Source organism: Rhinatrema bivittatum, chromosome 4, assembly GCF_901001135.1.
Source record: "Rhinatrema bivittatum chromosome 4, aRhiBiv1.1, whole genome shotgun sequence".
Classification (NCBI taxonomy): Eukaryota; Metazoa; Chordata; class Amphibia; order Gymnophiona; family Rhinatrematidae; genus Rhinatrema; species Rhinatrema bivittatum.
In genome coordinates, this window is record NC_042618.1 from 459,627,111 (window position 1) to 459,651,613 (window position 24,503).

Consider the following 24,503-nt stretch of genomic DNA (forward strand, 5'->3'; position numbering starts at 1 on the left):
TTGACAATTCAGCACAGTGGATGAATTTTCAAAGGATCTGTGCATATAAAGGTTGCAATTTTCAATAGCCCACTTACGTGCATAAAACCCAGTTTTACTGGTGTTAATCCTTTTGAAAATTACCTTTCCAAAAGCCACTTACCTGGATAAATGGCTATTCACCAGTGTAAAAGGGCTTTCTGAAAATTGTGCTCCCTTTATACAGGAAAAAAGAACACACATTGTGCCACAATGTGCCACCTGTTTCCCACACACCATAGGGGAGGAATTCACAAGGCGAGGTTGGGTCGGGGGAGAATGCGATGCACAGAATTTTGGATTTTCAAAACTAGACACGTTGTGTTGGTCTGATAAAAATATCCAAAGGAGAAAAAAAAAAAAAAAGAGGACACATTTCTGCGGGTCCTTTTACCTTGAAAGCTGGTGCAAAATCCGTAGGTAAAAGCTCCCCCTGGACTTTTCATCTGCCCACATGATTTTAACAATTGTTCCCTAGGTGTATCCCTTGCTTTTGTCGGGTTTGTACTGTGGGCCTTGTATCACTTTAGTAGCCCTATTCTGAAGCGCTTCCATCCTCGCAATCTCCTTATGAAGATACAGCCTCCAGCAATGAATACAGTACTAAAAACAAGGGTCCAGTTTGTTCACCAGTTTTCTATGTAGAACAAAAAGTTTACTGAAGACCAGATAGGCAACCTCTAGTATACTTTCTGGTCTGCCACTTTTCACATTACAGAAATCAATTAAGTTTTTCTGACCGTACCTTCCCTTTGTGAAATCATGTTTTCTGGTGCCCTGTAATCTACTTGTTTCAAGGTGCTTTATTATCTATTTCTTTAATATTGTTTTCATAGTTTTGCCTATTGACTTCAATGGAAAATGAACAATGGGCTGAGCCTGGCGCTGAAGCCTAGATCTTGGTATAGAGGTTTGGGCCTGGTATCAAGACCTAGTCTTGGATGTCAAAATTTAGGCCTGGGATGGACCAGCACTGAGTCCTAGACCCCAGTGCTGAGGCCCAAGCCCGGCAGTAGAGACTGGCGCTGAGGCCTGGTTCTGGCACCAAGGCCTAATCCTAGCACCAGGGCCTGATATTGAGGCCTGCTCCTGGTGCCAAGGCCTAGACTCAGCCCTGGGGCCCAGAGCTAAGGTCTTGTCCCAGTGCTGAAGCCTAAGACTGGTGCCAGGACCTGGTGCTGAAGCCAGATCCTAAAACTGAGGCCTATATCATTATTGTCATTTAATTTACTCAAGACTTTCTGAGGACCAAACTCCCACCCAACACGTGTTACAATAGGCCTAATACCAGATGGGTTTACTGGGTGGCAAAATCGTGCCAGCTACAGGGCCAGCTGGCATCATTTTTACATTCTGCTGAGTGGTCGACTCCCACTCAGTTTTGACATTGAGGTTCAGGGAGGTGTCAGTTTTAAAAGCTTAGACTGCCGGAGGGAACACGGCTTTTTTCAGTGGGCAAGGGGTCCTATGACAGAGTTGGAGACTGATAGTTTCTACTATGTTTTGGTTACTGGGAAAAACAAAATTTTGTGTTTAAAAAATAGGGAGCTAGGAGGGGGGCAACACAGTAATTTTTCACACAGGGCAGCAAAAATGCGAGCACCAGCCCTGCCCGTGGCCGCCGGGAACTCTCACCCCATCCAGCGGCAGAGGTGGAGGAGGGAGAGTGACTGAAAGGGAAGGGATGACTGGAAGGGAGAAGGTGAGTGACTGAGAGGGAAGGGGTGGGGGTGAGTGACTGAAAGGGAAGGGGAGCCATCGGTTGATAAAGAAGGGAGGAGGTGAGCGACTGAGGGAAGGGAAGGTGAGTGGGGGTGAGGGGGTGAGGGGGTGAGTGACAGAGGGAAGGGAATGTGAATGGGAGTGAGGGTGTGAGTGACAGAGGGAAGGGAATGTGAATGGGAGTGAGGGTGTAAGTGACGGAGGGAAGGGAAGTGGGGTGAGGAAGTGGAAGAGGGGAATGAGGAAGTGGGAGTAAGAACATCTCCTCTCTACTATTCCATGACAATCTCAGGGTGACTGAAAATCAAAAGTTCCCAGGTATGGAGAGGAGGAACTTTTTATCCTTATAGTTTTATTGTATTGAAATATTTATTGATTTTTTGGAAATGTTTAAAACATTTTATATTATGCTTATTTATTAGATGCTCTGTCACCTGTTTTGAAATACTGTTTTTATTAGTATGGTTTACTATTATGATTGATTTATATTTCTTGATTTTATTTTATGAGGAATGATGATGGTTTCTGGTTTTGCATTATTGCCCTGCGCATGAGTCTGGCTGGGAGGGGAGAGAGGTTCGGGAGCAAGATTGCTGGGGACTGGGGGAGAAGGGGCTGGGGAGGAAGATTGCGGGGGCCTGGGAGGGGAGACAGAGCAAGACTGCTGGGGGCTGGGAGAATAGGACTGCCATTGCTTCTGTTTCTCTGAGATGGGAAGAATTTGATTTTCTCTGGGTCATTTTTGGGAAATGTGTATCTGAATAAAACTTTTTTTTTTTTAATGGTACTTGGCAATTTAGGAAGAATTTAGAAATGTTACATCACAGCGCTTGGCTGTTGGTCTCGTTCTTTATCCCAGGCTATTTTTGTTTTCGTGCAGTACCACAGAGGGCAGGGAAGCTTTCGCCTCATAGGCAGCTCACAGTAGTCTGTCAGTTCATTTCTTTTCTGGGATTGGTATTAGTGGGACTTTCTGTGACCGCAAGCATTTCTACAAGGAGGAGGATTGTTAGGGGGTGGTGGCAGGGAGGCAACACAAAAGCATTGGCCCCCGGGTGCCAGAGATCCTTGGTGCGCCTCTGCACCAGGCCCGGTCCGGCACTAGGCCCTGATGCTGGACATGAGTAGTTTTTTGGCCAAGAATACCCCACCAGGGCTGCTGGAGGCTTGTCAAAAACCTTTGGGTATTTTTGTAAGAGGCTATTTGTGGTTCGTGCCATTCAGAACAAACTAGAAATTGTTGCATATTTGGCATTTGTTAAAAACGAATGCACATCCTTGACTATTTTAGCAGGTACTTCTCCTTTCATTTTGTTTGCCATCTCCTGTAGTTTATTGCCTATTTTAGTTTGGGCTTTTATGCTTTCATCTGCTTGGCGCAGACAGCAGTTTGTGTCCTTGTTTAGTTTAAATGCTGGTCAAAGTGAGGCTTGAAATGACTGCCAAGGACCCTCATATGTTCCCGTTAATGCACAGAAGGAGAGACGCTGTCAAATCAACTTGAAGAGTAGAAGGGCTTTACCTCCTGACATAGATTTGTCATCAAAACATGGCACCGTGTTGGGGTTTCTGTGTTCATATGAAGAAGGCAAACTTCAGAAATATGTATGTAGGGAGCAACACTGGTGGGAGCACATTTTCACAATGTTTCAAGATGGAAAATTGTTGAAAGATACAACCACTGGTCATGTGGGATTTCCAGTAAGAAAGGGACCAGTGAAAGTTGATATGTAGCCTTTGCTCTTCATCCCATGGGCAATACATCTTGATGGCTTTACAAACCTACAATGTTTTGATAAGAATTGCTGCAAGCAACTAAACAATTAGGTTCTGGGATTGCTCGTGTTTCAGTAGAGTGCTAGGTCTGCTCACCTGGTTGACTGCCATGGAAATCCTGCAACTTGGTAAAAAAAAAATATATTTGCAGTGTTTTTCCTTAAAATATGCAGTTCATGGCCACGCCCACCATGAATGGATATGGCGATGGGCTGCATATTTTGCCAGAGATCTGTGAAGATTTTGGCCAAAGTGGCCGATTTTACATAGCGGGCATGGATTTATTTGTGGCCCGAGAAATATTAAAGCTTGCACATTGTTAGAAACTAGCACTTCCGTAAAGAATAACATAAAAACATTTCAGAAGAAAATTCTTCCTTGTCAAGGAAGTCCCAAGAAGCTTGCAGAACAAAACAATGTCTTTTTCAGTGCTTACCTTTACTGAAGACCATCACCTAAAAATCACCTGACTCTTCAATATTTTTCTTGTCGAATTGGGAACACAATACCCAGCTGAACTGGAGCATCAGTACCTACAGAAAAAATGAAAAAAAAGAGCCTATAAGCCGTCTCTCTTTTTAACTTGTACTATAAAATTTGATTTGGAGAAGAGGAACCCAAGATGTGAGAATGAACCATTACGGGTTCTGTGAAGATGTGGGTCTCCAAATACAGCCCGATTGAAGCCAATCAGCTAGAAAAAAACAGAAGCACGGAGTAGGAGAAAAAGGAAGCAGTGTATACAGTAGATAGTTATTAGTTTATATTTTTACAATTAGAATTCCTTTTATTGCACTTTTTTTTCCCCAGAAATGAAACACAGTCAAGAGCACTGCTACAAATGTAATAGAGGCACACACAAAACAAAATCTAAAGTATCAGCATGGGAAACTGGTGAAGACATCAACAAGGAAGCAAACAGTAATGCAAAAGCTAAAATGCTATGATGTAAATAATTTTAGACCCAGGGATAAATGTTCAAAGCTATTTGATGAGAGTCGAAAGCTGGCACTAAAAAGCTTGCTCTGACTTTCAGTGCCAACCTTATGCACTGCAAAGCTTCCCTAGAGCCCAGACCCTACTCCTTCCCAACCCTGCATCCCAAAGCTGCACCACCCTCCTCCATGCCCAACCTCCTTCTCTTTCTGCAGCCCTGAAATCCCAATCAGCTGTCTCCTCTCTGCGGCCCTCAAATCCTAATTAACCATCTAACCTCCCCTCAGGCCATGATCACCTTTATTTTGTAGCTCCGAAGCCCTGAACAGCCAACTGACCTCCATGTGTCCCACGATCTCCCTCCCTCTGTACCTCAAATCGGAACTTCAGGGTTGCAGAGGTCACACAGCAGCTCGGGGCTTTGCAGCAGATGGGAAGATATGCAGCTGCTGGGGTAAAAGAGGGGGTAGTTGATTCAATTTTCGGCAAGCCATTGGGCCTTACTTAGCTGGCCTTACTTAGCCAGCTAAGTTGTGACTGAAAATTTGCCTCAGCTGGCTAAAATCAATCCATCAAAGTGAGGCACTAGAGATGTGAATCGTGTGATCGATCGTCTTAACGATCAATTTCGGCTTGGGGGGGGAGGGAATCTTATCGTCACGGTTTTGTTTTTTAAAATATCGTGTAAATCATAAATCGGGGGAGGGCGGGAAAACCGGCACACTAAAACATCCCTAAAATCCACCCCGACCCTTTAAAATAAATCCCCCACCCTCCCGAACCCCCCCAAAATGCCTTAAATTACCTGGGGTCCAGAGCGGGGGTCCCGGTGTGATCTTTTACTCTCGGACCTCCGGTGCGTTGTAGAAATGGCGCCGGCGCCACCTTTGCCCTGTCATATGACAGCAGGGCAAAGGTAGCGCCGGCGCCATTTTGTTTTTTTGTCCCCCGACGTCAGGAGCGTAGGAGATCGCTCCCGGACCCCCGCTGGACTTTTGGCAAGTCTTGTGGGGGTCAGGAGGCCCCCCCAAGCTGGCCAAAAGTCCCTGGGGGTCCAGCGGGGGTCCGGGAGCGATCTCCTACGCTCCTGACGTCGGGGGACAAAAAAACAAAATGGCGCCGGCGCTACCTTTGCCCTGCTGTCATATGACAGGGCAAAGGTGGCGCCGGCGCTACCTTTGCCCTGCTGTCATATGACAGGGCAAAGGTAGCGCCGGCGCCATTTCTACAACGCACCGCAGGCCCGAGAGTAAAAGATCACACCGGGACCCCCGCTCTGGACCCCAGGTAATTTAAGGCATTTTGGGGGGGTTCGGGATGGTGGGGGATTTATTTTAAAGGGTCAGGGTGGGTTTTAGGGTTGTTTTAGTGTGCCGGTTTTTCCCCCCTCCCCCTTCCCCTCCCCCCGATTTACGATTTTTGACGATAAATCGGGGGAATTCCTATTGTATTGCGCTTCTAACGATTTTTGACGATTTAAAATATATCGGACGATATTTTAAATCGTCAAAAAACGATTCACATCCCTATGAGGCACTCAAGGATTTTTACAATAGACCCCCATAGCACAGAGGTGGCAAACTCCGGTGCTCGAGAGTCACAAATAGGCCTGGTTTTCAGGATATTTACAATGAATATGCATAAGATAGATTTGCATACAATGGCAGCAGTGCATGCAAATCTCTCTCGTGCATATTCATTGTGGATATGCTGAAACCTGGCCTGCTTGTGACTCTCAAAGACCGGAGTTGGCCACTCCTGCCAGAGCATCACAGAGCATTAAAGCTGTGAAAAGTCTCATAGCTCTTGGTTTGTGATTTTGTAGAAATGTTCTTTTCCTTTCTTAGGTCATGCCATAGTGTTGGAGGTCATACGTGGCCGAAAGAGATATGATTAGGAATTAGGAATGTGCAAGGCCAAAATGTTTGATCCAGATAATTGCATTTGATTTTAGCCTGCTTTGAGGGGGGGGGCAGGGTCATTTTTTGTTTTGTTTTAATTCATTTCAGAAAATGGCATGCACTATTTGCAACTAATGCACAATATTTTCCAAAACAAATACAAACCATAATGTTCAGGGTTTTCAGAGCCAATATCGAGGTTTTGGATTTAATGAAACAAAATGAAAAGGGCCTGAATCAGTTAGGGAAACAGATTCATTTAAAATGGATGCACCTCCCTGTTAGGAATCACCAAATCTGCCCTGCATATAGACATATAGCAGATAAATTGCACTAACGTTTGTTTCGCTGGGGGAAAAATGCACGATGTGCCTAGTTTCCAGCACTTCTTGTTAACTTGTCTGGTTACCCTGATTAGCTGCTAATACAATATGTTGAGAAACTGATAATGGAAGTTTCATTGTCATTTCAACCTCATTTGGGGAATAGCTGAGTTATAAATTGAACTGCAGTTGCCAAACATCTACCTAGTGCCCAAGAGAATAATGAATATTAAGTGCAAGAATATGTTCCAGCAAGCATCTAAACACAGGTTCATGCAAAACTCTTTTACTACAGACCTTTTCCCAGTTGCATGTTTACATTTTATGAGAACTTCTTTTGCCAGGATATTTCTTTTCTAATTGCAAAAGCAGAGCACCTCTCAGAACCTCTGTTTCCAATAGATACGAAGTGCTTAAGCTTCAGCAGGCCTGTAACATTTTCCAAAATATTAGTCTGATCTGACTAGCGCCCACACGTTTGCTTTTGCTTCTATTCGCCTTCTTTATTACATTTCCCGAATCAGAAAGGAGATAAGCTTGGACACAGGCTGCCATTATCAATATCAAGGAGACAGAGACACAAAGATATTTGAAGAAAATGAAATTCTACATGTCAATAGCAGACAGCCGGTTGTAGGGAAGTGCCTGATAATTAAATATAAGAGAGAGCCTCAGATTTTGGACCTCTCACAATGATGTGATGTGGCAGGCACAGCAGTGTTATGCCTGATAAGAATTTGCAGTTAGAAACCCAGGAAGATTTGGAATCATATCGCATTCATAAAAAAATAATAATAATAATAACTGAACAAAAGCGTGAGGGGAGGTGTTCAGCAGAATGGCTAGGAGACGAGTTGAGCTGTTTGGGCTCCATTCTCTCTTTTCACCATGGCAGGTGCCAGGCAAAATGATTTTGCTGGGTTTGACCTGTCATCCAGTGGACATTTGTCCACCTGGCAAAAACTCTCCACAGAATTTGGCCTTACTGCAAGCCTCAGCCTAGGGGAGGTAATCCAAGTGCTGACTTCCAAACACTGCATGTTGATGCTGGCATATTTTCCCCCTCTAACTATATTACTGACTGGATTATTTGAAGATTTATTTTTGAATACATTATAGATATAGGTATAGATCTGAATACATTTTGTTATTAAAAAGTCAAAGGTTCCAACAGACGGCCTTATGGGAAGCCTGAAGGCGCCCAAGAAGTGACCATCGACAACGTCCGTGCTTTTTCTAGGGCTGCCAGCAGACTGCCCCATAGAGTTCGGCAGGAATTTTCAACCTGTTAAGGGGCAGTTTTCAAAATGGTCACATGACTCGCAGACCTGTGAATGTCTTGTATCCACGAGCCTGCAAGCAAATATTCAAAAGGAAGACATCCCGTGTGGCAGGCCCTGCTGGTACTTCTCCACCTATAGACTTTGCCATTGCTTCATAGCAGGCTGATAGCCAGCGCTGTAAATTGAAAGGGTGATTTTAAAAGGTGTTACACGTGTAAATGTAACATAGTATCATAGCAATAAAGTGCATGTAACCTGCACTTACCTGTGAATATCCTAGGGACAATTCAATGGTATAAATTATAGCAATTTTCAAAAGGCCACTTACATGGGTAAAGTGCATTTACATATGTAAAACCCAATGTTAAGCATGTAAATACTTTTGAAATTACCCTTTGAGCGTGAGGATTTGAAATCCACATTCATTATCTGCTGGCTCTGCCCCACCCCCTTGTGGTGTGGGTGAGAAGTACCCAAGCTGTAAATATTATGGGTAATTTTACCTGCAGAGGGAGGGGATGGCCAACTTTCAATACATGATTTTAACACTGGTAACTGCTAAGTATCTGGGGAAACTAGTTTAAAAATTGTCCCTCACTGCATTCTGTGCTATGAATGAAAGCCTACACAGAAAGATCCATTGCTTGCAAAAGTAATCTAGAAATCCAATTGGCAGATTGCGTTCACGTGGGCCATCTGGCCCGACAGCCCGGTGGCAGTGCTGTGCGCCATCACTGCGGGCCGTACCTGGTTCAATTCCCAGATCACGTTCACCGCACCCCAGGCCGTCTGGATCTGGTGGATGCCATGCAGGCAGAGTTCAGAGCCCTGGGAGGGAGGCACGGTCACAGTCATCAAGAAAGGCGAAACCCGGGGGCTGGATCTGAAGCCCACCAGATGGGGTACTAGAAGGAGCTCTGGCACATGGCTCACTGCCTCGGGGCTCTTGCCGCAGCGAACAGAGGGTAAAATCCCCAGATGGTTCCGAATGAAGACTTATGGTGTCCAGATCCCAGAAATGGTTCTGATTCAGTCGGAAGAAAGGAAAAAAAACCCCTCCCCCAGAAAAAGCTGGCCCCTGCATGTTTTTCTTTTCCTTGGCCACAGATGATCAACAAGCGTGTCGCAAATAGAGAACACAAATCAGAAGTGTTCAGATTGTTCCAGGTCTGTGCCAAGAACATTATCATTATCTATCACTGCATTTGATCTGCATCCAAGTATGATCAAGATTTTAATGCAGACTTTCTGGCATCCATCAGCCATCCCTAAGACGGGGAAATCAATGCGATGCCAAAATAGGTGAGTCACCCATGCTCTCTGCTTTTATTTACTTACACTTGTACTCCGACTCTCAACCACTTCAAAGTGAATTATATTCGGGGACTGCCGGTGTTTCCCTGTCTCAGAATCTGAAGTTTTGTACCAGAGGCCAGAGATCAGAGATCTGCCCAAGATCAGAAGGAGCAGCAGTGGGATTTGAGCCCTGATTTGTGGCTTCCTGCTCCAATCCCTAGGGCTAGTCTTCTACTCTTCTTGGCATGCCATTGTCCCAACCCTGGCACAAAACACAAGTGAGGCTGCTGCCACTGCGGCCTCACCAGAAGGCATGCCGGGTGTTCGTTATCACCTTCCCATGCAGTCAGAACAAACAAGTACTAAGAGATAGTCACAAAGCTATCAGTAGATATACACCACCATCCCTTAGAAAGGGAAACCCGCACTGGAGTTAATACGTGCTGTGCGCCAAGAGCGACAGACTCTCACCCTGACAAATCTCAGCCCTTTGTTCCACCGATGAAGTTCATTTCCCGAGACGGTGCCACCATTTAAAGTGAATAATGCAGAAGCGGTTAAGCTTTTGACAGTGTCACAGTGATGGGTCTGATAGCTGGGAAAATTTGACTAGGAAGCTGTTTTTGCTTACTTGCTTCAAGCCATTTGAGTTTCATCATGCAAGATTATTATTTTAATTTTGCCAGAGATGTCAAAGTATCCTGATGAAGTTACAAGCCCGAGGAAACTGTAAAATTAACTTGGAAATGCATACAAATCCTATCTGCTGGTCATTGCACAAGCAGGAAAAGCGGTGTTAATAGAATGGAATGTAACTAGGATATTCAATATGTTTATGATGATACTGCTAGGTTGGTGGGTAAACATTCAAGGTACAGCACTGTTTTCAACGTGAAACCTTTTTTTATTTATTGAGCATATGATGGTGGGTAATTACTCAGCCGAGAAATGGCTGCTTTACATGAAGTCCAAGGGGAAAAAAAAATAACAAGGAAATGTATCAGCATTTCATGATGTCTAATTTCCTTCTCTGATAAAGAAATTTGAATGTGGTTATGACAACTAACCAATGGCAGGGCAGCTTTTAAGAATACATGAGGTCAATCAAGGCACGACAGCTTTAAAAATGCTGGATGACATTATAATGTCCTTTGACCTTGCTAAGGGGCCGAGCGCACTGTACAACCCGCAGCTGGACACAGGTTGCATAGGCACTAATTAATCCCCTTATGCAATAAGAGGATTAGCGCCTGTACAATGCGCGCCCAATGCGGAGAGAATCTAATGGCGCTCATCACATGCAAATGCATGTGATTGAGGCTATTAGGACGCACATTTAGCAATCAGAAATTAACGCCTGCGATATTAAGTAGGAGGAAAAACAAAACTAAATAAAGTTAAAACAAACAAACAATGGCCGTGGGGTGCAGGAAACGGACGCTCAACTGACAAGCATCTGTTTCCTGAACCCCTGACTGTGCAGCATTTAGGAAAACCGACGCCGATAAACTTGGCGTCGGTTTTTCCTAACTGGCGAAGGGTCGACGCCGATCGGGTTCTCGTTAGCAAGGAGGCGCTAGGGGCGCGCAAGCCACCCTAGCGCCTCCTTGCTAATGCCACCCCCTAATTTAAATATTGCATGACTGTTCAGCAGCCGTTTCCTGCGCATATTTATTTCATCGGCCCCTAAGATTGCAACTGAACTGAGCTGACCTGCCTTCCTGTAATAAACTAGGACAGGAAACAAACAGCCGGGGGTGTGTGGGGAGGGATGTGGAGGGGGTCAGAGAGGTATGAAGGGGTTCACTGAGTGCCGCATCATCTGTGGCAGAAATCTGAATGCAATGGAACGAATAATTCCAAAGGGAGGGGATTTTCGGGGGAAGGGGGTCAGAGGGTCCTGCGGAAGCCCTAGCTAGGCTTGGCTCATCCCTGCCAGATAGGCTCTGACCCTAGCTTATTGGCGGGGGTGCATGGGTCAAAGCAGCCTAGGGAGGCCTTGGGGAGACTTCAGGATCTGAGGCAATGGTGGGATAGGGGCCCAGGGAGGCCCTTTGTGACTTCGTTTTTTGTTTTTCAGGGCGGGTTTATTTCAGGAAAGCAAAATAATCAAACAAAAATAAACATTGAATGAACCACCATTTGAATAACACCCCCCCCCCCCGAAACAAAAAAATGAACAGAAACAACAACATTGGTCTACACATCCTTATTGTTTGCAATGCTGCAGACTTCCAACCTCCTGGTTTCTACTCCTGTTATTGAATGTGACAGCAGATAAGGACCATTGGGGCTCTCTCGTCTGCCCAGCTTCGATCCTGGTACAATGCCATCGACCTATGCTGATCTCTGGCTTTCTACTCACTTCTTCACCAATAGGGATCCTCTGAGCTTATCTAAAATTTGATGTAAGCAAGAAAAGATGGAAACCAACCATGCTGTCAATATTAAAGCGGCTTTTCCGGCTAAGTTCAAGACTTAAGCCAAGCAAACTGTGGGTTTTAAATTTCCTTCCACTTGAACACCTACGACTTACCTGGCTAACTGATTAGCCAGGTAAGTTAGAAGCATTCTAGGGGTATCCTGAAGTGGAGTTAAGTTAGACAGATAACTTATCCAGCTGACTATGATAGTCAGACTTAAATGAATAACTTATATGGCTAAGTCCGGTTGTGCCAGTTCTAAAGTTAGCTGGATACATTTAACTGGCTAACTAGCACTTTATCTGGCCGGGTTCAACAGAGTGCTTCTCTGATTATCCATGACAATTTATCTGACTAAATCTAGCTAGATAAATTGTCCACATGTCGCGCCGCTGAACATTGATCTCTATGGATCATACTCTTATGTAGAGGTGGGAAGAAGTAAAAATTTCATTTTGTTTTTCATTTAATTTTTGAGCATCTTTTTCCCCACATTTTTCGTTTGGTTTAATGTTTATTTCATTTAAAAACATGAAATAAACATTAAAAAAAAAAAACAAAAAGGAAAAAAGAAGAAAGGAAACAGGGCCTCCCGAGGCCATCCATCCCACATGAATAATGCTGGGACCAGGATCCTCCCCAGTCTCCACTTACCTGGTCCGGGGGGGGGGGGATCTGATGACGAGGCCTAGGCCAAAGCCTCGGTCTTGTGTAGGCCTAGGTTGCAATAGGTCACAATGACCTCAGTCTAAGCCCTATGCAAGGCCCAGGCCTAGACCAAGGCCCGATTCCAGGCCCAATGCCAGGGCCTTAGCCTAAGCCAAGACCCGAACCAGAGGCCAGGTCCTGAAGCCTAAACCTTGGCCTAGACCAAGGCCCTGGCCCAGGCCTGATGCCAGGGCCCAATCTGGAGGCAGGGTCCTGATGCTGAGGCCTTGGCCTGAGCCCAGTCTGGAGGCAGGGTCCTGATGCTGAGGCCTTGGCCTGAGCCCAGTCTGGAGGCAGGGTCCTGATGTCTGGGCCTCAGCCTAGGCTAGGGCCCGGACCCAGGCTTAATGTCAGGATGCAGCCTGGAGACCGGGTCCTGATACCGGGGCCTTGGCCCTGCATCAGATTCAGGATGCCTGTCAAAGTCCAAGCCTTGAAGGTTTGCATCTTCTTTCTACATCTTCTTTCTTGAAATGATGCCGTCCACTGGGGACACAATGAAGTACATTAATTCTGGCACATTCCCCTCAGCAAAGGGGGTCATTTTGTTGCATGGCTGTTAATTGAACTATCATACAACAAAATGGCTCTCTTCACTGAGGAGGATGCACCACAGTTAATGTATCCCTGTGCATCCCCAGCGGATGGCATGAAGGATGAAGATGTTGACCTACAAGGTCTGGCCTCTCAGGGAAGATCTGGGCCTGACCTTGGTCCAAGGCACAGGTATTGGGATCCAGCTTCCAGACCAGGCTTTGGCGTTGAGGCTGGGTCTGGGCCTTGGCCTAGGTTGAGGCCTAGGCGCCATGATCTGGCCTCCTGATTGGACCCTGGCATTGTGGCTGGGCCCGAGCCCTGGCTTAGATTGAGGCCCAGGCATCATGATTTGGCCTCCAGTCTGGACCCCAGCATTGGGAAGGCCTGGGCCCTGACCTAGCCCTGGGCCCAGGAACTAGCCTCCAGACTGGGCACTGGCATCAGGCCTGGACTCGGGCTTTGGCTTAAGCCTAGGCCCCGGCATCAGGACCAGGCCTCCAAGCTTGGGCCTTGTGTAGAGCCTAGGTTGAGGTCTAGGCAACCTACAGCACCCTAGGCCTATGCAAGCCCAAGGATTTGGCCTGGGCCTCGGGCTCTTCATTGGATCCTCCCAGACCAGGTAAGTGGGGGCTTGGGAGGATCTTGGTCCTTGTCATTATTTTGGGTGTGAGGGATAGATGGTGTGGAGATGAGGCCGAGGGAGATCCTTTTTAATTTTTTGGTTTTGTTTTTTTTATGTTAATTTCATTTTTTTTTTCATTTTTTTAAAACTAAATAAACACAATAAAATTTTAACTAAATGAAATTCATGGAGAAACCTCCTCCAAAAATAAAACAAAAAACAATTCAAAATGCTCACTTCTTCCAACCTCTAGTTATTTTGCACATTACTGAACATTTATTTTTACTACTTTTGCTGCTATATACAAGAGGGGTGGGCTATGATTAAAATGTAGCTGTCTTTATTAACGGATTTTCTATCCTTAAGGAACTGATAATTATCTCTTTATGTATGCAATTTTCCCCTATAAAAATCTGTGTATCACTAGTTTTATTTATATATATACACATTAAAATTTTGTTGAAAAATCTGGTTCATCACTATGCCTAGATCCACAGTATGATTGGTTCTTGATTGATTTTTATGATGGATTTTTTTGGCTTTTTTTCTGTTTTTGTCAGCGCATAACTAAAATAGAACACAAGAACAGCTACATTCAATTTCACAGTTTCTCTGTATTCATATATTTGTTCATGTATATTTAACGTTTATTATGGTTTTTATACCTATATCTCATATAAATTTACAAAAATATTTTTTACAAAATTTTATGAAAACATATTTAAATATTGTCAGCATGCGAAAACTATCTTAAAACATGTACAGTTAGACAGATAATTTATCCAGCTAATATACTCAGTGCTGTGTACCTATACATGTAGTACTAAAAGCACACATCTAACAAATTTACAACTCTAAAGTCTATACTTATGACAAAATAATTTGCTGTAGAAACTGTATCAATATATTATAAATCCACCCCACTTTTTAAATGATCCACCCACTCCATTTCTCTTAGTTTTCTTGCTTCTCATGGTTTTCTATAGCACCATGCTCCTCAGACAATGTATCTGCTATTTATTTCTTTTTTCCTTTTTTTTTTCTCTGCCAGCTTTCTCCTTACCCTGACTCTGCAGATTTTGGCATTAAATGCTTGCGTCAGGGGCACGGGGATTTCTTAAATTCAGAGACGATTCATTGCCTATTACCAAAAGATCATTCCGATAGGTCCAACACACCGTGGTATGAAACTCATCTGGAGAAAACTCCATAACTAATGAGTTGATTTTCATTCTTCACTTCAAGGCATCATCATGGGTTAGATCCTTTTATTTCTGTCTTTTTTTTAATGTTTATTTCTTTTTTTTTTAATGAAATAAATATTTAAAAAAATAAAAGTATGAAACTGAATGTGGCTGTTCTTGTATTCTGTTGGGATGTCTGAAATTGGAAACAGCATAGCGGATTTTGTGTCGTGGTAAAGCAAAGCTAAAAACATTTCTTCCATATATGTCTAAATATATATGCATCCCAATCATTCATAAGCAGTAAGATATTAATATTTACAGTTTGCTCCTGATATATAAATATTGTTACTGTAGGTAAAGAATGAACACAAGACATGGAAAATCAGATCCCTAAATGGCTCCATGACTTTAGCTTCAGTCTTTATTTTAAAGGTCTGAGCACAGATCAGTTTACAATCTATCTTGTATCTATATCAATAATATTGAAACTGTGGGTGTGAAAAATGTCCTTGAAGTCACTATTTTATTCTTCACTACCCAAAAAGATGCAAAATGCTATAGAGGGCCGAACAAAGACACCTGCAACGGTTGATAACAGTTCACTTTTTCATTCAATGGGAAGCATTAGTTTTCTATGTCAGCAAATGTGGCAGCCCCCATGAATTCTTCACCCTTTGTATTCTGCTCGCACGCACATATAAAGCTCATTTATTACTGTGGAAATAAAACAGGCTTCAGGCAAGAACCAGAGCTGCATTTTCATGGAAGGAGTCGAGTGGTATCTGCTTTCTTAGAAAGAGTAGTAGATTGCTACCAACCCGGTGTTGAAACATTTGGTTGCGTGCTGGTCTGGATGTTCCCACTGTGGGCCTTCAGACAACTCAAACAACTGGTAAACAAATAAACATGGGTATAGCTTGCTTATTGCGGCGGTTACTACCCCTAACTAATTAAGCTAGATATTTCACTTAGAGGCAGTTCCAACACTGCTCTCTACATTAATGGTGGGGGTAGAAGGGAAATAGAATCAAAAGGTTACTAAGAGCCAAGAGTAACAGATAAGGTCCATCAGGTCTAGAGGATGTGTATAAAGAGGAGGCAGCAAAACACTGCATGGAGCGGCAGTAGCCACAGAGGCATTCACGGAGCGGGATGCCAGTGGCCAGTGGTTGGTGTTCCACCTTCACGGAGCGGAAGGATGGAGGGCTGCCATCTCCAAATTTAAAAAAAACAAAACCCAGGGGAGGGTAAGAGTATGTAAAATTAATGGAGAGTTCAAAGGCTATAGGTATTACCAATTATTAGGCTTATTCAATATTTGTTGATAGTTAATGTGGCTTTCAATGCATACTTCACTTTCAATGCATATCCAGCATAGCTCTCTGCTTCAACGGCAAGGGAGAAGAAAAACTAATACTTCACGCTTATCCAGCATAGCTCTCTGCTTCAATGGCAAGGGAGAAGAAAAACTAATACTTCACGCTTATCCAGCATAGCTCTCTGCTTCAACGGCAGGGGAGAAGAAAAACAACCAATAAGGGCTGAATAACATAGTCTGGGTAAACAAATAAGTATGGGTGTAGCTTGTTTATTGCGGCGGTTACTACCCCTAACTAATCAAGCTTGATATTTCACTTGGATGCAGCTCCATCACTGCTCTTTACATTAATGGTGGGGGTGAAAGGGAAATAGAACCAAAGGTTACTAAGAGCCAAGAGAAACAGATAGTATGAGAAAAAAGAAGTGTGAAGCTTGCTGGGCAGACTGGATGGGACGATTGGTCTTCTTCTGTCGTCATTTCTATGTTTCTATGTTTCAAGAGCGGAATTCATACTGATAAACTATAATGAAAAAGCCACTTTTTAAATTTTCTCTGGCACTATTCAATTGTAAAGCATTCTTCTCCCACCCCTCCAGATATAGTATAGAAGAAAAAGCAAGTTGAAGGAATTAGAGTCAGCAAGCTTGTCTACAGGAGTGGCTAAATGTATTGAATTGGACATGGATCACAGTCCTGCACTCTAGTAGCCAGGGTAGATTGTGAGAAAATATTGGCCCTGGGGATTTTTCTCCATACTGGCCCATGGGTACCCAATTACACACACACACTATCTCCTCTCTCTCATAGGCACACATGGACATGCACTCTCTCACATACGCTCCTTTATTTCTCTGGCTACCAGCCCTCTCTCTCTCTCTCTCTCCATCCTTCCTTACTTTGGCTGTGATGGCCCCACAGGCCTCTCCCTCTCTTCTATCACTGCTGCTGTATGCCCCCAGTAATGCCAGGCCTAATTCTGTCTTCCCTACTCACCCACATCCTCTTTCCTGTTCCTCCCTCCCCCCTCCCGCTAACTCATTCAATATTCTTCCACTTCCTAGGTTGTCTTTCTGCTGTGGGGAGGAAAGAGCCCCACTGGCACACAGATCTTCTTTATGTTCTCTTCCTCCACTTACCCCTCATCCTCCCTCCCTCACCATTCACTCCCTTCCCACCTCCCCTCTCATTCTCTCCCCTCCCTTCATTGATTTATGCCTCACATTCCATACCTTCTGCCTTCTTTTCCCTTCCTCATATACTCCACTCTTCAACATTCTCTCAACCCTCTCATTCACTCCCTTCACCTCTCATCTGGTCATGGTCCCCTCCCCTTCCTCCTTAACTGGGTCTTCTTTCACTGAATGGGCCTGGCCTTCCCGCCAGCGGTTCTTCTCCGGGGCAGGCCTGGTCTTCCTGCCAGTGGCTGTTCTCTGGGTTGCGCCTAATGCTTTTCTTTAGCTGGCAGAGCCTGGCCTCGCCATTAGTGGTTCTTCTTTGGTGCACCCAACAGCAGAGGTGCTCAGCGCTGGTGGGGAGGCCAGGTCCCGCCAGTGGCTCTTCTTTGGAGCGGCCCCAATGCTCGTTTTGCTGGTGGAACCTGGCCTTCTCACCAGTGCTGAATGCCTCTGGTGTGGGTTGCACTCTTTTGGCTCCCACCGGCATGCCCATGAATCGCGCCTCACTTCCTACAGGGGTACATTTGGGGAAGGGGGGGGGCGTTGCTGCTGTACAGCTATCCTGCTTGTGCTGCAGGGCTCATCACCGCAACAAAACCACGTGGCTTCCCTCAATGTGAGCAGGAGCAGAGGAGACCACATGATCAGCTATCCCCTGAGAGGCCAATCTGCTGGTAGCCATTTTGATCCTGGTTTAAAAAAAAAGGATTCTTTGCAGATGTGGCCCCAATGCAATGTTTTACTCTAGCTTTGGAGACCATAGGGGCTCCATCTTCAGAATATGCATTGTGGATCTACAGAGCTGGCAGAGGAAGCGGTTACAAATTTGTCAAAGCAATTTTTAAAGCAATCTTAACCAGAGAAACCAATGTAGCAGACAATGATTTTTCTTTATTTGGCTAAAACGTCATGTGGGGTTTCCAAAGCAGGTGTACTTTAATCTGGCCTCAACATGACATGCATTTCCTGGAAAAAGAGAAGGCCCTTCTGGTGCAGTGGCTCTGTGAGAAGCACAGGGCACTCTTCTGTCAAAAGCCATCCTCGAAGATCAAAAGGATGTCAGCAGCCTGTCACTGATGACCAGCACACTTGATCAGCTGAAGCACTGCTGGTGGGACAAAGAAAGGCAGTCACAGAGAGTCTTGCCACAGTGGGTGTGGCCTAAGAGTAACAACTAGCATCTCAGGGGATGCAGCCTCAGGATCCACCTCCCATGGGAACAGCAGAACAACCCACTGACTGCCTTCAGCTGCCAAGCGAGACACTAGTAGCCGATAAACAAGAAGACAGTCAGATGGTTGAGCTCCTCTCCACATGCCAGACACATCCATGACAGACATCTAGGATGTACCACCAACACCAGGCACCAGTGCAGGTGCTGGTGATGGGGCTCCACATTTCAGCATTGTCCCACCAACAGAAACACTTCTCTCCGGCATTAACGCAATGACAAACCAGAAGGCTGTGGAACTGATTGCAAGGCAGAAACTCATTACACCCTGGGTGGCAGACTCTGTAGCTCAGTGGTGCGAGCACAGGCCTTGTAAACCAGCCCTCATGAGCTCAATTCTTATCAGGCCTTCCAGCAAGTCCAAAAAACAAGGAGTTGTCTTCCTAAAGTTTTCTTTAACTAGAAGATGGAAATGAAGAAAAGAGTGCATGGGGATAACTTGCTGGTGCGGAGCTTACAACATACTGTTAATGCCACTCCATCATTGCTTTCTGCTTCAATGAGGGCCCTGTCTTTTAAAGTCTGGAAAAACAAATAAGCATGGGGGTAACTTGCTGGTGCGGCGGTTACTAACCTTATCCATAAGCTTGATACTTTTGATGCAACTCCAACATTGCTCTCTGCTTCAATGAGGGCCCTGACTTTTACGATTTGGGAAACTGATAAGTAAAGGGGTAACTGCACGGAATGGTAGATACTTGATAGGCAGACTGGATGGACTATTTGGTCCTTTTCTGTCAACATTTCTATATTTCTAACGGATGACTATACATGCCACAATCAATGCATGAGGAAAGGAAATGCGTCAACTGCATAGAAATTCCAGACTCTCTGCGAGGGAGAGCACCACAGTAGTCAATGTGTTGGTGGATCTAGTTAGAGCTTTGTCTGACGACACTGTCGATGTCCTATAAGGATTTGACTCATCTATATGGGATATGAACAGGACCTTTAACTTTGCAGTTGGGCTCCTGTTTCCCCAGGAGGCAAGCTTAACTTTTAACTCTGATACTATGGATCATTGCCCCCCATGCAAAGCCAAAGATGGGAGCCATGGATGAAGGCCATATCTATGATAAAAATTCACACTGTGCCAAACTAGCAATGAATATATTTTTTACTTTATCTGGACGCGGCCCTATGCTGGACCACTGATGACTCTATCTGGACCCATCCAGGTCATCAATGACAATCATGCAGTCAACTGCCATGCTGGACCACCAATGAATTTCTCTCATATCTCTTCTGTGACCAGTTGCTGGCACATACTGTAGCTGTCCATCAGGTTTCTTAGGCATATCCCCCTCCCCTGCGATGTACAGCTGACACCAGTGTCAGAGCTGAACCCATTCATTGTCCACTTTTGTTTTTAGGCCCACATTAGACCACCAATGACTATCCCATAATCAGCTACCATACTGGACCACCAATGAACATCTCTGAACCCCACTTGGCACACACTGCACCACCAATGTTTATCCTGCACCAGATGGTGACATTGCCTCAGAAACCACCACCAATGGTAACAGCAACACAACCCAACTTGTGGATTTTAGCTGACAATAGCCACGCATGACCACCAATGAGCAACCAACCACTTGAACCAACAAGGTCTTCTGCCAATGGCAAATTGGAAGGTCGGTGTAGGTGTCCTAGATGTCTGGTTACAATTGGATGTCAACCAATGGTCTGCTCTGCACAATTGCCATGAAGGGTTTCCCCACTGCAATATCTTCTTAAGGCTGCATGATGGGAGAAGCTCTGTTTTCCCAATAGTGAGGTTCTGGGTAAGCCCCATAGTTACTTGGGGAGAACCCGCATTCTTCAGCTAGAATTACATGCTTGGCAAGCGTTGACAAGGTTTTTTTCTTTGTATAATATGTATAATATCTTACTAGTCACTACAATATTGCGGTAATTGCTGCTTCTTTTTGTACCTGCATTTCACCCTTTCCTTCAAATTCCTCATGCCCACTGCCAGGAATGGTGCTTCCACCCCTGTGCTCGCTGAAGCTGATCTTGACAGGCAGTACTTGCATATATCTTGCTGGCCCATCTGTGCTCAACTAGGGCGTGACGCTCATGCTGTCAACTTTATTTTTTATTGCAGGTTCCCTGGTTTCTGCTTCTGCTGACTGAGGTGATGGTTCCGCTCCTGCTCTTCCTTCTGGCACAGATGCTTCTTCCATGTGGACGCCTCTTTTGTAGCATTGCTTGCTCCACCACCAACATTAGCCTCCTCTTCTCTCATCAGTATTTAAGCATCAACATTTCTGAACAGTGTTCTTGCTGGTTTCATGCTAGGTGCTGGATGTTTTATCTCAATATCCCAATTTGTACTTCTCACTTTTATTTTTCCTGTTTTATTCAAGTGGTGCACCATCAGCGTTTGTCACTGCAGTTTGCAAAATGGTGGTCCTACTCCTGATCTTCTTTCTGGCACAGGTGCTTCTCCCACGTGGACACCTCGTTTCAGTGCAGATGCTTCTCCCACTCAGACACCTTGTTTGAAACATTGCTTGCTGCGCCATCGACACTGGTCTCCTCTCCTCCCATAAGTATTTACACACTGACATTCCTGTGCACTATTCTTGCTGCTTCCACAGTGGACGCTGGACGGTCAATATCTAGGCTTCTGATTTTCATTTTTCTTTTTCATTTCCCTTATTTTTGCAGGTGGGTGCATCATCATCACCGCATCTCTCTTATAACATAGCAACTTCTGCATGCACCTCTTAACTCCTTCTCACAATACCCCTAGACCACCCCGTTTTTGCATTGGTTATTGTGCACACAAAACCAAACATCCTTACGCACATATGTGCTAATCTTCTGCTTGTAACCCCTTTGAAAATGTACTTGTTGTGAGCACATTTTCCTGTGCAAAACCTGCTGCATCAGCAGTAACATTTTTCATGCAAAATCTGTGCACACAACTGCAGGTTAAACTGTGAACTGCTCTGCCAAACACAGCTTATTACATTGGCCCCTTCAAAAGGGAAGCATTCCATGCCCTTTATTATCTTTGTAGCCGTTCTCTGTAACTTTCCTAGCTTGGCTATTACTTTTTTTTGAGAATTGTTTACAATATTCACAATGCAGTTACATCATTGATCTGTACAGAAGCTTTATGATAGTTGCAATTTTGTTTTCTCTTCCTTTGCGAATGACTCCTAACATGCTTTTTTTTTGACCGCTGCTGCATACTGAACTGAGAATTGCAATGTATTGTATACAATGACTCCCTGGTTCTTTTCTTTGGTGGTGACTCCTAATATGGAACCCAACATTGTTTACATATAGGGGGTGTGCAGACCAAAACATTTTGTGTCATGTCATTTTGTGTCATCTGGGGGGCTCGTCCCAATTCGTTTTTGTTTCAGAAATAGTGCATACTAAACATGATAGAAGGAAACACACAACATTTCATGTTTTTTCCCCCATCATTTTGTGTTGAAAACACCATGAAACATTATTTTTCATAATGTTGTTGATATTGTCTATGTCATTTCAAATGAATGCAGATTCCTGTATTTATGTTCCCTTGCGTGCATCAATTTGCACTTGTCCACATTCAATTTCTTCTGCCATTTAGATACCCAGTTCTCCAGTCTTGCAAGTCCTCATAGGCTGATTGTGTTTTAACTACTTTGAATAATTTTGTCATCTATTAGGCTAAAGCAGGAAGAATGGAAAAGAAAGGAATAGTGAAATAAGGGGCAAATATATTTATGCATTACCAGAGGTCACCTGTGATTAAGAGTTTGAATTTCATATGGTCTATAAATGCTAGTTCAGTGTATCTTCTAACAGGTTACAGAATAAAGATAAGATAATCATATCTCACTTTAGGATTAACTCTCTGGCACTAATTCCCAGTTTCTGGATAAGGTTAATTGTAACATTATTTGGGACAATTCACTAAAACTGTTCATAAAAACCTGGAAAATTCTTTACTTCAGAATTTCTAGATTGTGAAAATATGTTACTCTGTGCTGTGTGATCAGTCCCAACTAAGGCTACACGGAGACAATTTTCAAAGAGATTTTGTGTGTAGGAATAGCAGATGTGGTCATACAGATAGATTTTAAAAGCGTTGCTCGCACAAAAATGGCCCCATACATGTGTACGTGGGCCACGCGCCAGCAATGCAAATTTTAAGAAGCCAGGAAGTATGCGCGTATATACCTGTGCGTATATACCTGTGCGCACGTCAAGAATAAGGAGGCAGAAAAGGGGCAGGTCAAGACTTACGTGCATAACCCCACATTTTTTAACACCACTCCGATTTGAAAGGTGCACCTTGTGCACCTTGCACGCGCAGAGCCCTAGGGGAGTCCCGATGGCTTTCCCGTGGCTCCAAGGCCGCTCCGAAATCGGAGCGGCCTTGGAGGGAACTTTTGTTTTGGTCCCCCCCCCACCTTTCCCTCCCTTCCCCTATCTAACCCACCCCCCAGCCCTACCTAAATCGCCCCCTACCTTATTTCGTCGAGTTGCGCGTGCCAGCCAGCTGCAGGCACGCCATACCCCGGCACAGTCCACTGTGCTGGAGCACTCGGCCCCGCCCCCATCCGCCCCCGGACGGCCGCCACGCTCCGGCCTGCCACCACGCCCATGGCCACGCCCCCAGCGCGCCCCTTTTCTGAAGCCCCCGGGACATACGTGCGTCCTGGGGCATGCGCAGGGGTAGGTTTTCAGGGGTTACGCACGTAACCCTTTGAAAATCTACCCCAAAGGCTGCATAAATATGTGCGGCAGGGATATTCTAAATGATATGACCGTACTTGCATGCATGATATAAAATTGCTCCTATGCCCAATCCATGCATTCATGGGTGCACGGGCTTAAAGTTTACCTATTAAGTAGTATTTGCATGCATATATGCACTTTTATAAACCTCGAGAGTACCCACATACTTGCAGCATGGCACATGCATTTTAACAGGGGGAAAGAAAGGGGCAGTCTAGAGGTATTCTGAAAAGGGCTTCAGAAGTACGCCTGCAAGATGCTATTTTGTAAAAGAAATATGCACATATATTACTGAACTTGGCCGAACTTCTTTACACTTGATAATGGAATTGCGCATTTGAAATCAGACTTTTTTGTCTGCAGTTTATGGTTGGGAGGTCTGGATGAAGTGGTGGGACTCCAGGGTGAAGTGCTCAGCTAGAAGGTATAAGTGAACTGGAGAATGAATAAGTGAATGGTGGAGTTATTTGCCAACTGGCGACTACAAAAAAGCATGCAAATAATTTCAGAATGGAATATGGGCACACTTTATAAAATACCTGCCTCCACATTTAAATTAGGGTTATTATACAGTGACATGTTATATATTTTCACACGCTTAAAATACAGTATCTGCATATGGGTTTATAAAATAGGTAGCAAAAGGGAGTGTTTATGTGAATACTCATAAATATAAACAATCCAAGTAATAGTGCAGTGCAATTGAATGATAAATCCACACAATAAGTCGAATTTCATGTAAATAATTTTTAGTAGGTACGGCAACTCCACAATTGCAAAGATTACATGTGATACAATTTTCCAACACTCCACCGACACGGTCCCGTGTTTCGCCCTGCGGCTGCATCGGGAGGGACGGCAATAAATTCAGAATTATTCGGTGCACTCCCGTTTAAGTTGTGCCCTGACACTTGGCTAAGAAATCTGAATTTATTGCCGTCCCTCCCGATGCAGCCGCACGGCGAAACACGGGACCATGTCGGGGGAGTGCTGGAAAATTGTATCACATGTAATCTTTGCAATTGTGGAGTTGCCGTACCTACTAAAAATTATTTACATGAAATTCGACTTATTGTGTGGATTTATCATTCAGTTGCACTGCACTATTCCCTTGGATTGTTGATTTACTATGTGCAGTTCTTCTCCTTCTTCGTTTGTGGAATACTCATAAATATGCAATATTTAATAAACTGCAGTACCTGCTGCACAATTCATAAAATACTTGCATAAATCACTGTGCATCCACTTATGCGCACATATTGTGTACCACGAACAGTTTTGAAAGCTGCACTCTT

At 44.5% G+C, this 24,503-nt stretch overlaps 1 protein-coding gene across 1 annotated transcript in view; it reads right to left on the minus strand.

The window, feature by feature from the left end:
• The window catches only part of SYT1 (synaptotagmin 1), a 1,065,451-nt gene that overhangs the window by 750,330 nt on the left and 290,618 nt on the right, over nt 1-24,503 (minus strand). Inside the window, exon 3 of the mRNA XM_029597128.1 lies at nt 3,953-4,049. The gene's annotated coding sequence lies outside the window, so the exon portion shown is untranslated. The remainder of the gene's footprint in view (nt 1-3,952; nt 4,050-24,503) is intronic.